Here is a 14,323-nt window from a genome sequence, read left to right as displayed (position 1 = left end):
GATTTTTATTATACGATGTTATTCCTTCATCGTGGAAGTCAATCGTGAGCATTTCTTAAGTACGTATTTCATTCGAAAAATTGATACCCGCTTGCAGGAATCGAACACCGATGCACAGAACACTAGATACGAATGCACCGAACGTCTTATCCTTTAGGCCACAACGACATTACTACTAATACAAATGCAATAACACCAAGTATCCTCAGTATTAGCAAAACATCGTCCCGGTGTGTTGTTGGTATGACACAGCATAGCGCCGCCGGACTGAGATGGCAACCACCCCGAAACAAAGGATTTTTATGTAGAAACCGAAAGTATACGCGATGAATTTTAACACCTCTCATTTTACGTCACAGAGTAATTTATTTAGAAGGGAATATGGACTTGAGCAATATTTTCGACCGTGAGTTTGTTTAATATGACAATTTCACAGTGGGTTTGCTTAATTTGCCGATCAATCACTGGTATGCATAAATACCAGTGGCATCAGAATAAACTAAAAGATTAATTTTTCTGCAGAAATATCCATTTTGAACATATTTACGTTTTGAAATCTAAAAACTAAAAACACTAGTTTCAAACATTTCTGTTTAAACAAAGAGTGAATTGATTTTTTAAAGCACCCAAAATCCTGTAGTGATTTATGATTACTTTTAACAAAATTTCTTAAGTACGCCTTATTCTGAAACTAGTTTATGACAGTAAATAATTTAAACGAGTAAGTAATCTTTGTCACGATAAATGTATGTCATTTGCCAAAAACGCGTCTGTCAATCATTTACTCATTACCCAAGCAAGTATGATCCTTTGTCTTGCATTATGGTGTCGATCACATTGTTATGGTGCTGACAAAGCCGTAAAAACCGTGTATACTGATAATAATCAATTCACTTTCGCGAGGTGGTTGAACGCCATCCAAGTAAGTGCAGTATGAGTACGCTTTGCATATATCTATTTGCATTCGAAACCACAAATGTTAAATGTTATACGATACAGTATATAAAATTTGTAACCGCGATTCTTATTAAACAAGCCACTGTTTTTATGAAGGAGTCTTTTCTTGCATTACAGATAAAACACTATTCAAGATACACATTTCGATATTGGAATGTGTAATAATTGTGTTCCAAATATTACCTGTGTTATTATGCCTACAGGAGCCCCACTATACGAGCAATATCCAAGAACGGTTACCGGAATACAAAGTCAACTTGATTGCTGAGCCTTATCTTGAGATCGAGGACTCAATTGCGTTAGTATCACGTTTACTGACGCAAAGTAATCACGGATTTTGGTTTGAAATATTTAAAGTAGCCGTTGCTTATTTTGATTAAAACATAGACATCGTATCGCAAGTTTGGGGCCGATAGAAATAGGTATGACGGTGCTTCACAAGGCTTACTCACAACTAGCCCTAACAATTAGACAAACAATTTTAAACTCGATACAATAAACACTTCACCGAGTTAACCGCGAACTCATACACTCATCAATGCAACCAATAATAAGATTTAAGGATTTCAATTCAATTGCAAACATTCGCTCATGATACATGCAATATTCAATATCAAATGGACTGATTGCAACACCTGCGAAGCTAACAGAAACTAATAAGCCCAATTGAGCATCACCGCCCGCTGATTACTGTGAGACATAGCTTGACGTTTCATCGCAGGTGTCAAAAACGTTCCTGTCAAATCCGTCACTGACCTTTGTAAGACAACAATAAATCAATGAAGAATTGGCACCAATAGATAGCCCACTTTCTATTCTATCGCAACAATATATTACCTTTTTGTTTATTACCTACATAGGTATATGTTTTACGATTTAGTTTTTAGGGTTCGATTATGAGGATTCCTTTAATTTTGTTCAGCACTAGTCATTAATGGATGTCAGCAATAAGACACCTGCCAAGGTCAAGAGTACTGCCGCCATTAAGGTGAGTCAAATTGCCCTTTTAACGTTAACTAACAAAGTAGCTAGAGGTTGCAACTGGCGCCTATTAATTTGACAATACTTTTTTATTTGCGAATATGGCGGCTACTGTTACCATAGACACGAATGTCGTCTAAAGAACATAGACACTAGCTTAAAGTTTCGTTTCCTTTATTACAACAGCTGTCACACCTTTCAAACTGGAAAGCACGATTGCTTCGGGTAGAATCAAGGAAGATTACTCTTAATAACTAATTGAAATCATGTGTGTATATATATGTGTAGTATTTGATTCATATTGTTTTTTTTTATTACCCTTGTAGGCAGACGAGCATACGGCCCACCTGATGGTGAGTGGTTACCCTCGCCCATGGTCTTCAGCAATGCCAGGGGCAGAGCCAAGCCGCTGCCTACAAAATCCTCAAAATCTTAAATTGTTTTGTTATAATATATATATGTATTATATACCTACTACTAATATTCAAGTACGATGCTCCTGCAATACACTGATAGTACTAAGTCATGACGCGCTTGATAACAAAAGTGTTAAAGCTGTTTTTCAGTTATTTCGCGATGTACTGAACCCGAATCAAAAACGTATATCGTTTATTTTCACTGTCAAACAAGAACGACAATAGCTAACATTTATGAATATAATAACAGTTGACTTTTAATGAAAGAATAACGAAAACGAACTTTATAAATAGCGAGGTAGTGATTCATTTTGCATTAATTGCGATCGCTATATTCGTCCTTTCGTTACTGATACTATGGTTTGTTTACATAACTCACGACGGTTCCGAATAGATACAAGTAAAATTAATTTATGGACATTTTAATTAATTTACTATCTATTTTTTTCGATACAATAGATGGAGAAAATGAGCGTCTGAAGTCGTAAAGTCAACCTATAGACATTTTAATTAAATTATCAAACAATTTTATTGATTGGTTGGGTAAACGCAAGAAAAGGAATATTGGAGTGTTTAATAGTATAATTTTCACAATTTCACACGTTTGTTAGATAATTTATAGCAAAATTTATTATGTGAAAAGATACTGTTTGAAGTGTCTATTTGGGCTTATCTTCGTGTCAGTGGCAATTCTGATATTCGATAGCTGTCACCTATATCTGTTCCGATCCTTACAAATGGAGCACCACACAAAATATCTTTATGATCATTGAATATAATAGAGAAAATAAGATGCATGTTGTACTCTTATCGAGCGTTGATATTTAACCCCGCAGAAAGAAGAGGGCTTTTCTGAAGAAATAAGTAGTAAGCACGTGTTGATGAAGATGAATAATTAACATAATTAAGGGTGGTAGGGCGCAAAACCTTCACCAGTAGGTGCCCCTTTGATACCACGAAGCGATAATGCGTACTGGTTAAAGATGTGGACAAATAAAAAAATTGAGACCTTATTTGACAAGGTGAGTGGCTACAAGGAAGCCTTAACACCGGATAGGCTATAAGCTCGTCAATCTGGTAATCACTGGTAAATATATATTTAGGCCACGACGCAAGTGTCCAATTTTGATTTGAGTGAATTGATATACTAAGTCAGGTCCTATCTGATATTAAGTGGTCCCCAAAAGCCATCAACACTACAGCTGAAGTGTCTCGCTGAGACAGATTATTTAGATTTCTATTAAATAGAAATAAATCAGAATGACGATGTCAACAGACCACGATCAAAATATATAAGTAGCCAGAAAGACCAATATCACATTAGATCTTTAAGGGCTGCTTATTTGTTCAGCGAGCCGTGCCCTCGGCGTGCCTACGCGTTCCACTTCTTATCAATTGAATCCTAATTTAAACATTAAATTCGCACCTAACAAACTAGATCAGTGATCTTTCTAAATAAGGCTCATTACCGAAAAGGGCTGGTAGTCGCGAGTGCGTCGTGAGCGATAGCATCGGAGGGCATCGTCGGCGCGCGTAAATCACGCGATCTTATCGCCGCCGTGTCTACACGAGACCTAGGCCTAATTGTGGACGAATTTATAGTTTATACTTTAATACTAGATAACGCATATTGTTGTGTGCTCTTGTGCCTGTTTCAGCCGTGAAGCAGTAATGCGTTTCGGTTTGAAGGGTGGGGCAGCCGTTGTAAGTATACCGTGAGACCTTAGAGCTTACCTATATATCTTAAGGTACCCACCTTGAGATATAAGTTCTAAGGTCTCAAGGTGCATTTACGTTTTAGATGTCTATGGGCTCCAGTAACCACTTAACACCAGGTGGACACTGAGCTCGTCCACTCAACTACGCAATAAAAAAAAAATAAAAAAAAATGAATGTAACCTGTGTCGATATCGCACAGTCCTACATATATTTGTTCTCGGCATATGACGCATTTTATATTAACAAAGCTGTAACATTACAGTTAGAACTTCGAATCATAGTTGGAAGCTTAACGATGTTTAAATCGTTCTTTCTTCTGCAAGGAAATTAAGAAGTAGTGCAGTTTGAAGTCGTCGTGGCCTAAAGGATAAGACGTCCGGTGCACTCGTATGAAGCGATGCACCGGTGTTCGAATCCCGCAGGCGGGTACCAATTTTTCTAATGAAATACGTACTCAACAAATGTTCTCGACTGACTTCCACGGTGAAGGAATAACATCGTGTAATAAAAATCAAACCCGCAAAATTATAAATTGCGTAATCACTGGTGGTAGGACCTCTTGGGAGTCCGCACGGGTAGGTACCACCACCCCGCCTATTTCCGCCGTGAAGCAGTAATGCGTTTCGGTTCGAAGGGTGTGGTAGCCGTTGTAACTATACTGAGACCTTAGAACTTATATCTCGAGGTGGGTGGCGCATTTACGTTGTAGATGTCTATGGGCTCCAGTGACCACTTAACATCAGGTGGGCTGTGAGCTCGTCCATCCATCTAAGCAATAAAAAAATAAAAAAATAAAAAAAAGTTTTTAGACCTAATATAAAATTATCAAATTGACTTCCCTCATTTTCTGCAGCGTTAAAAAAAGTATAAAACGGATTAATAGTTACCTATTCTTCAAAAACACGTTCCGAGATCAAACAGTCATTCAGAGATTCAGAGCACAAGTTTATCAAACCACGATACTTATGCTAACCAAATAAAACATTTAACATCGACTTTTATCAATTTATTCCCGTTAGCTCTTTCATCAGCGTTGCCCGAAAGCATCCAAACCAAAAAAGTGTCAAATAAGCAACACAACAAATTGAGCACTTGTGTCGAAACATGGACATTAAAATCCGAAATATAAACGTGAAATTTTAAAAAATCCAACGACAACGCCCATATGCCACATCCAAAATACACTGAACTCCTAATATTTTAAAAGCGCCTCTATTGCGTAAACGTTAAAGGTGTAATTTTTATGTTGATAGTTATTTTATATTTGGAAGTTTTAAAAACATCGGTCCAGATTAATCGATGGACAAAAGGACAGGAAAACAGACAAATTAGATACATCGTATTGAATTCGATTCAGTGGAGATGAGGTTTTTGTTTTATTGGTTACGATGTGTGGTTTATCGCGAGACGTATTGTGAGATGTTTTTGTATCAATCTCGACCTACGTAGAAGAGAAAGCTGTGTTAGGAACTGTGTTAAATCTAGTTATTAAGTTTCGTAGTTCAGACCATAAACAAATATTGACACTTGATTATTCATTCACTATATTACCTCTTTCGCACTGAATCAACATGGTGAACGTTTCATCTCTTACATAGTGATCATTACAGGAATCGGTTCTTACAAAATCTTTTTTTTTATTGCTCAGATGGTGGACGAGCTCACAGCTCACATAGTGTTGGGTGGTTATAACGTAAATGCGCCACCCACCTTGAGATATAAGTGTTAAGGTCTCAGTTTAGTTAGAACGGCTATCCCACCGCTCAAACTGAAGCGCATTAATGCTTCACGGCAGAAATAGACAGGGTGGTGGTACCTACCCGTGTGGACTCACAAGAGCTCCTACCACCAGTAAGTAATCTCGTATAGCTTCATCAATCATGGTTAGTTAACCATCAAAACACGATTCGAACAAACATAAAACACCCACAATGATAAATATGATTTTAGTTTATATATAAAATACAACATAATATCTTGTGGTCACTGAGAAATTCGAAACATTTGACTCTATTAAACAAGTTTTTCATAGGAAACAAAGGTATTATAAGTTACGTTATTACACGGGACCACACATAAGCTACACGTAACCATTTAGATCGGGCTCACCGTAAACTATTTAATATTTAAACCGTCTTATTACAAGTTTCGAGAAAAGATTGATAATTCAGATGTCCCATAATAATTTTAAATTCTACTTATGATTTCAATGCTTCTGAGAGACAGAATTACATAATGAATTATTGTATTATTTTTTATTATGCTGACGTAATTTTTTGAGTCGTATGTGATTCCTTCTGTCTGTGGCCGTGAAAAGTGTTAACCATATTTTTTATTCAAATGTCAGTATAGCTTAATTTTTCAACAGGTTTTATCTCAAGCAGATTTTTACTCATAAATCACGCGTCCAAACTCCACAGGAATAAATGTCGAATATGGTGCCAAAATGTACCCTGAACTAAATTAACTAATTCTGAATAATAAACTTTCAATTTAACGCTTTAATTTTCATCTTAACAAGCACCAACGTGTTTTATATTTACAAGATTTGCATATCCAAAATCCAGTCTGTATCATCCCTTACTCTTTGTCATTACCATACCTCAAATGGTTCTCAAATTACAATGCATATTACAATTTGTTTTATGAATTATGGTCGACGTCGCTCTGAGAACACGAAAGAGGCGTTTGATTAAAAAAAAAACTTAATCGTGGACGAACACCACTTGATATGTAAGCGTGATCTTATTAATAAAAGACAAGAACATTTATGAAAAAAATAAGGGCTCATGTAACTTGGTTGGAAAAACGGAAGATTTTTTTTGTAATGAAAAATTGCCTTTTTTATATAATTTATATTATCTCACTTTGATGAAACCAGAATCTTAGACTACATTACATTATACTAGTCTTAGTTATTATTTTCAGGAATACGGTCCTGTTATTTTCTGGTAACTGCAATTTATCTATCCAACTTCTGCGGCGCATGCACTGGCCTCCTAGGCTAGCTAGTTACGTACATTCAACACAGCACTAGTTATGGTATGTTTTATTTAATAAATAGAATACACTCCGACAGATCAAAAGAAAGAAATACATTGAGTTATTTGTAATAATACAAAAAACAATCGTATTTTGAAAGTAAGATATCATCAGGTTGTTGTGTCAGAATTTCATGCACTACGTCTTTTTTAGGCACATCCGCCATGTCTGCTTGGCCCGAATATAGCCTCAATAATGTGTTAAGATGAGCTTGAGAAAATATTAAGAGTTTCTCATTAAAATGTGTCCTCAAATAAAATTATGTTTCAATTTTTAAAATCAAACCAGAAATCGCGCCCCTTTAATTATAAAAGTAAATCTCTCGAAAAGCATAAAATATATCACCAGCAGGGGGCGCCACTTTCATCAAACGAAAATCGAACCTGCATCGTCCTGATATCGATATCGAACTAATAGAACCACTCTATTCACTACATTAAGTATTCTTCGTCATTTAACACTGTAAGTATGTGTGGTTCCAACATATTACGTCAAATTGAAGACGATTTTGTGTCGTACAACCCTATGAGAACCACAAGGTACACGGAGACATGAGAGTGCCGTGCGTCTAGTATGAGTAAAATCATATCGCGATTATTACTTTATGATTTCTTCTGCTTTCAGTAATTGTGAAAATGGTGCCAGTATCGACTAACAATTTGAAAAAATATATTTTGATGTTATATTCTTTGCGATTAGAATTAAGTACATACTATCTAGAAGGCTATGAATTTATTTCACTTGATATTTCATTGTCATTATAAGAGGAACCCCGGTTTTACGAACAAAATTTTTTTGTATGTAAATGTAAATTGTGTGTAAATTTTAATGTATAATTCTCTTCGTGGGTAATGAAAACGCACCGTTCCAATCACGCCCACACAACCTGCCTTTGTATTTAATATCACATAATTGTAGATTCGTTTTAAACTTACATCTCTTCTTAATTGTTATGAAATCAAATGTGGGAGAATTCTTTTTAAATACATACATTTTAACGTGTAAATAAATTACGTCGTTTAGAATACTATGTTTGTATTTTCTTATTTATATTTTGGTATTAGAAGTGGGCGCTGATCAAATTAATAACAAAGCTCCGTTCGTGTGGATATTTTATTATTTGTAATCACTCTTGTGGTTTGTGTACATCGATCGGCTAGTCACTGACGCGGGGCTCGTTAGTACCCTGCCATCCTGCCCAATTCGAACGCGAACCAATCGTGTACTTAAAATTAAACAGCCCTTATTAATCTGATATAAATTGTTCAGTGAAACTCATGTACAGAAACAGTTAATCTCTAAAGCGTTGATCTAATGCATACATTGCCCACTTTTCGTGCCTGATGAGCTGATATATGACTCTCAGACGGGGCTGATTGGAAACTGAATAACGAAGACACGCAAATAATAATGTGCCTACGAAAATAATCTAAAACCTCGTAAAGATCACAAAATTTATCAAGAGAATTTTGTGTGAACCTTCAGCTAACGAACAATACATTCGTGAGAAACATTTTAGAATGACATAAGTGGCATTACACGTAATTAGAATTAGGAGCGAGGTCCATGAAGTGGGTCATGTGCGAATGTCGCCGCCCACCGCGACGTCAGGTAATTTTAGATTTTCATCCGGAGTGAAGCAGACACCAAACGTCTTAGACAGCACAAAGCTGTCCACCACCACCACCAAATTTGTCAGTTTGCTACTGACTAGCGGCCCGCTTCGGCCCCGCTCGGGTTTTTAACTAAAATTTCAACGATATTTGACGTTGTTTTATTTTTTTCAATAAAAGAACACTTATTGCGGCATAACTATAATAGTTAGTAAATAGTAATGTGTTCTACAAAGTCGCAGTACATTATTTTATTCTATTATCAATAGTTTTCGCAGGGCACGTGATGTAAAGAATATTTTAGGTAACTTTTTTACACCTTGGGTTACATTATTGAAGTTTTAGTAAAGATCCCTAAATTTTTTCAAAAAATGTTATAGTCTATGTCACTTGGGACTAGTGTAGCTTCCAAACAGTGAAAGAATTTTTCAAATCGGTTCAGTAGTTTTGGAGCCTATTCAATACAAACAAACAAACAAATCTTTCCTCTGTATAATATTAGTATAGAAGTATAGATGACACACCGTACTTCGTATCTACACGCGTAATTACTACTGTCTCACGTACTTCTGCCGTGAAGCGATCATGTGTTCTGATTCAAAGGGTCGTCGTGTAATGTCGTGGATGGCATTCACACTCGTTATGTCCAGGGCCCCAGGAAACCAGACCCTCCCGGCGATATCGTGTGCCGTCTCAGTAAGAAGTCTCTGTAAGAAACGTATTTTTTTTCAATATTGTCTCGCGAAATCGAGATGACAAGTACACGCCGGAAGATGACTCCTTCCTATCAGGGTATCAGGGCGGTGCGGTGCAGCCTCGTGATCAACAAACGAAAACAAATCATAGAAAATAACAAAATAATCGAAACTTCATAATTATAAAAGACGTTGAATATATTAAAACATTCATTCAATTATTATATTTAAAAAAGGTTTTTAATTTATATATTAAATTACGGAATAAAATCTAAAAGCTATCACGTGTTTTAACTAAAATCACAGCATACAATGTACCGGGTGGTTGGACGTTGTGTATTCAATTTGTGAGATATCTTTGTAAAGTTTTAAGAAAGCACATTGTCCATACTAAATAATTGTTTTAGACACATCCACCATCTAGAGCTTTGATTTTTCTAATAATTTACAGCCTCTTATTATTTTATTTCCATGATGACAGTCAATAAAATATGTCTGATGCTTCGTGCTTTTATATTAATCATGAAAAGATGTTTACATATCTCAGAAGTTATCAAAGCTGGTGTCTATTCTACTACTCTACTAATTTGCTGGTTTTTACAGACATGAATATTCAATATTACTGCACTCGTGTACATTGCAACGTGTGTCACACTCCCACAGCTCTTCAAACATTTTTATTGATTAGACGGGAGAAAAAGCTCAAGGCGAACCTGTTAGTAAGTAATTACTGGAGCTCATAGAAATCAACGAGTGAATGCCGCTAACCAGCTTGGGACATGAGGTCCAGTGAGGCCCTGTAATGCAGCCTATTACCAGTAATTGCACGAATTTATATGTTTCTCCTTAGAAAAATTGGTACTTTTCCGTGGAATTTAAATATCGGCACAGTCACGTCGCTCGATACAAGTACCTTTTATCCGTTAACCAACGACAACAATTTAACCGGACTACAAACTAGAGTATCCTCCAGTTCGAGTCCTTCACGGCGAAATCTCACGGATGTTCCATGGGGAGGGCTCGGAGGAATTGTTTGAGATGATACCATCATCTCGTTTTAACCATCGCACCGCCCGTCACCGGAGTTCATCGATACTACCTGGAGCCAGCAGAGCGTTTATCCACAATGTGTTTCCAGAGATCTTCTTTGCCACGTACCATACGGCTTTGGAATGAGTTCCCCTCCACGGTGTTTCCCGAGCGCTATGACTTATCCCTCTTCAAACGAGGCTTGTGGAGAGTACTTAACGGTGGGCAGCGGCTTGGCTTTACCCCTGGCATTGCTGAAGTCCATGGGCCACGGTAACCACTCACTATCAGGTGGGCCGTATGCTCGTCTGCCTACAAGGGCAATAAAAAATAAAAATAAAATAAAAGGAAATTGGGAAGAAAAAACGTTCATACACATGCGAAACTATATTTTCCTTATCACTGTGTTTCCATATATCTATACCCTCACAGCGTCCAAAATCATTTACTTAGTAAAAAATAAAGACAAATCTCGTCAGATTACATTAAATAATAGCTCTTTGTTACCCGAAGAGTACAAAATACCACAAAATTATACGAATTAAATCACGTTAAAAATAAACCGAGCGTAAACAATCCCACGGAACAATGAAACAAAACAAAATATTTTATGACCTATATTATAACCACAAAGTGAATCTTCGTGGAAACAGAACGAATAATTATTCGTCAATTAAGATCTACTTTATCTCATTTTAATTGCTACATATTCACATTGCGAACTACTTATTAGATGACTTCTACAAGGATGTTCCGGGGTTTGAGTCGTTTTTTTTCTATTATTAACTGAAACAGACGGACGAGCTTACGCTTCATCTAATGTTAATGATTACTGAACACACACAAACACATACCCACACACACACACCACAACAAAATGCCCTTGTTTTGAGATGTCAGAAATCTCACAATGTTGGTACAACTAATGTATCCAGCTTGGTGACTAAAAAAAGGGTATGGCACTGCCTCGTTGTGGACTTGCAATATGCTGTACTAAAGATAGAATTTCAGGGGTTAGGAATTTAATAGAAGGCCTTCTTACATCGGACAGCCTATAAAATCTATGAGAATATATTGTTTCTATTGGCTTGGGCTTAAATACAGCGTAAACTGGGCAACATTCCCTGAATTCTTGACCCTGTCGGAGCAGAGAATGTGCTCTCTGAATGAATCCTTTACTGCCTAATGCGCTTGGTGGCTAGTAAAATTTATCCAACATCGTATTTTGTATTCTTTACAATTATTATAAAGAGATATGCCCAAAGGTTTTGCTCTCACTAAATCCCAATTAGCCTTTTAGAAATAAAATACAATGAAACACATAACATAAGCATTTTATTTCTGACCTTTTCGGTACTCGCCGTTTATTTCTTCCAAATACAAAAGCAACATAAAATGACGCCACAACCAAAACAATGGTTATACAATCAAGTGTAATTACCGATCTGTTCATCTCGTGACCTTGCACTACATGCTTACGTACGATTGTTAATTACGATGCTATTTGAATCTTGAGGCCGTTTTGGTATTATTTGAGGTACCGTTACTAGACTATGGTAAACTAAAAGGTAGATTATGATTTTAAGAGTGCTTTTTTCTGAGAGTTCTGAGGGATCCAATAGCCGCAGTTCTGAGGGATCCAATAACCACTTTACGCCAGATAAGCCGTGAGCTCTACAGATCCAGAGGTTAAAAACGATCCGTCAGATTATAAATTATCGACAATCCGAGCGATCTCATCTCATCTCATCTGTATAGAGTCATATAGAAGTAGCTGGTATTTGAAAGCCCCGGTCCAGAGATGGAAGCAGTACTCCACGCAAGGTCGAGCTTGTGCTTTGTAAAGCAAAAGTCTTTGTCTAGGCACGATGCACTGCTACGCTCTATTGACGACCCCTGGGACCCCTGGGATTATTGACGCCAAATAAGATGAAGATTTCAAGTTTTTATTTTTTAGAATTGGAACAGTTGCATCGCTCCGTGTGAGTTCACCGGGCGTGTTATCGTTTAGGTCACAACGTTTTTCTTATGAACTAACTATTTGTCTTATTAGGTTTATCGTAAAGCATTTTATTTCACTATTTGATAAGCAGACTGTGAAGATTTTTTCCAAGAAATCGGCTGACAAACAAGCCATATAGACCTTATCACCCATACTATAGACACGATACAAAGTATCCTTCCAACTTTCAGCGCTTGTGAACTTACTTCATGCTATTCAATATGACGGTATTTATTGCGGTCGAACTATTGAGACTTTGAGCGTACATCCTAAGCTAGACGATGACATTCGCTTGGTGGTGTCAGATGCTACTATTATCCATCAATCTGATCTGATGATTCATTGAAACGTGGGTAACAAAACTCTTCGGCGGAGTCATCAAACTTCGTCTTATTCGACCTCTATTAACAAAATTCACACAAAAAAGTATTTACACTTAAAAAAAAAAATACACTTGTTGGCAAGGAAACGTTTTGCGTACAGCCCACACGGCTGTTCCACAGTGCGTGTCAGTAGAGCCGTCCGGACCAGGAAACGTGGTCGCTCCGACAATGTGTCTTTTCTATTCATTCGACCGTGAGTTTATTGCATTTCGCGCTAATGACGCCACGTGAACCGCGAACTTGCACATTCAGAGGTACATTTCAACGTACTACGAGTAGTTTCGCTGGCGTTCATGAGCGTTGATCACGACTTATGTGTAAAAATTCTTACCATACAATTTGCAATAGTAGAATGATGAATATTATTAATATGATTTGAACTTCACATTCAGACAGCACAAAAAAAGACAAGATATATACATTTCAAAAATCAACACAACTCTGCGGAGCACTGCTCTTGCTAGGGCCAGTGTTAGCAACACTCCCAACTTGAGCCCCGAGAGCTCACCTACACGTCAAAGAGAAGCTGAAATAGCCTCTCTAGGCTATCAGCATAGGCAGGAATAAAACAACACAGCTTTAAACCCAGAGGTTTCGAATTCAATATAATTTATTTCAAATTTCATTGAAAGTATTTCTTCTCTTTGATGGACTATTTTCTGGAATCTTGCCCTGAACGATTGACTATCGATGGTAAATGATACTTTGCATTTCTCAAGATGTGCTATAATCTACGGACATAAAATTTAGTATATTTTAAAACATATCACTAGGTACAGCTCATGCTCACTAAAATATTTAACACATATAAACATAGTTTGATTGACAAAATCAATGATGATAATATATTGTCGTCTGCTACTTCTTAATAAAATCCAATTTTGTTAAAGCACGAAAACGTATTACCCTGCAATGGCCACTGAGAAATTGGTGTTAATGTATTTAATAATAGAAACGACTTTGCGTACTATGACGCTCCAGCCTTAATAAGAAATTATCAAATGCATTTACATATAATATAAGATTGTAAAATCACAGCGTTATCGTATTAACGCATTAAATACTAAAATAAAACGTAGTATTAATTCAATTCAATTACTATTTGACTGTGGTATGATAGTTTCATGATGAATAATATAATCGAAGAGGAAAAGGAAATACATAGTAGTTGAGAACTGTATGTAAATATTTCAAATTTGCCCAACTTCTTAGTCTGCAAAGTCGTACCAGGCAAAGACTGCATACCCATAAGGTTGGGTAATAAACTTATTTGCTGACCTAACATTACGTTTTATGTGCCCTGCTCACCATACAGAGACGATTCAACTTGTTTCTATAAGCCATAACTTATGTGCAAAGTCGAAATTCTGAAATTCTCTAGAACAGACCGGTTTTATGGACTGGATGAGGAATGTCAACAAAACTGCGATGATGACATTCTTTTATTATTGAACGCTAACTCGAGTCTGCCGGTACGAACATACAT

At 36.7% G+C, this 14,323-nt stretch overlaps 1 long non-coding RNA gene across 2 annotated transcripts; it reads left to right on the top strand.

Moving 5' to 3' along the window:
• Positions 1 to 793: 793 nt before the first annotated feature.
• On the top strand, positions 794 to 3,358 carry LOC134199592 (uncharacterized). Of its 2 annotated transcripts, none has more exons than XR_009974151.1 (4): positions 794 to 922; positions 1,161 to 1,255; positions 1,880 to 1,945; positions 3,191 to 3,358. It is a non-coding gene; the product is annotated as an uncharacterized LOC134199592 (long non-coding RNA). The 2 variants fall into 2 exon arrangements; XR_009974150.1 differs by having other exon boundaries at positions 1,838 to 1,945.
• The last annotated feature ends 10,965 nt before the right edge of the window (positions 3,359 to 14,323 follow it).

This window comes from Bombyx mori, chromosome 11 (assembly GCF_030269925.1).
Source record: "Bombyx mori chromosome 11, ASM3026992v2".
Lineage (NCBI taxonomy): Eukaryota > Metazoa > Arthropoda > Insecta > Lepidoptera > Bombycidae > Bombyx > Bombyx mori.
Note: the sequence above shows the minus strand (reverse complement) of the source record. Positions and strands in the feature narration are given on the sequence as shown.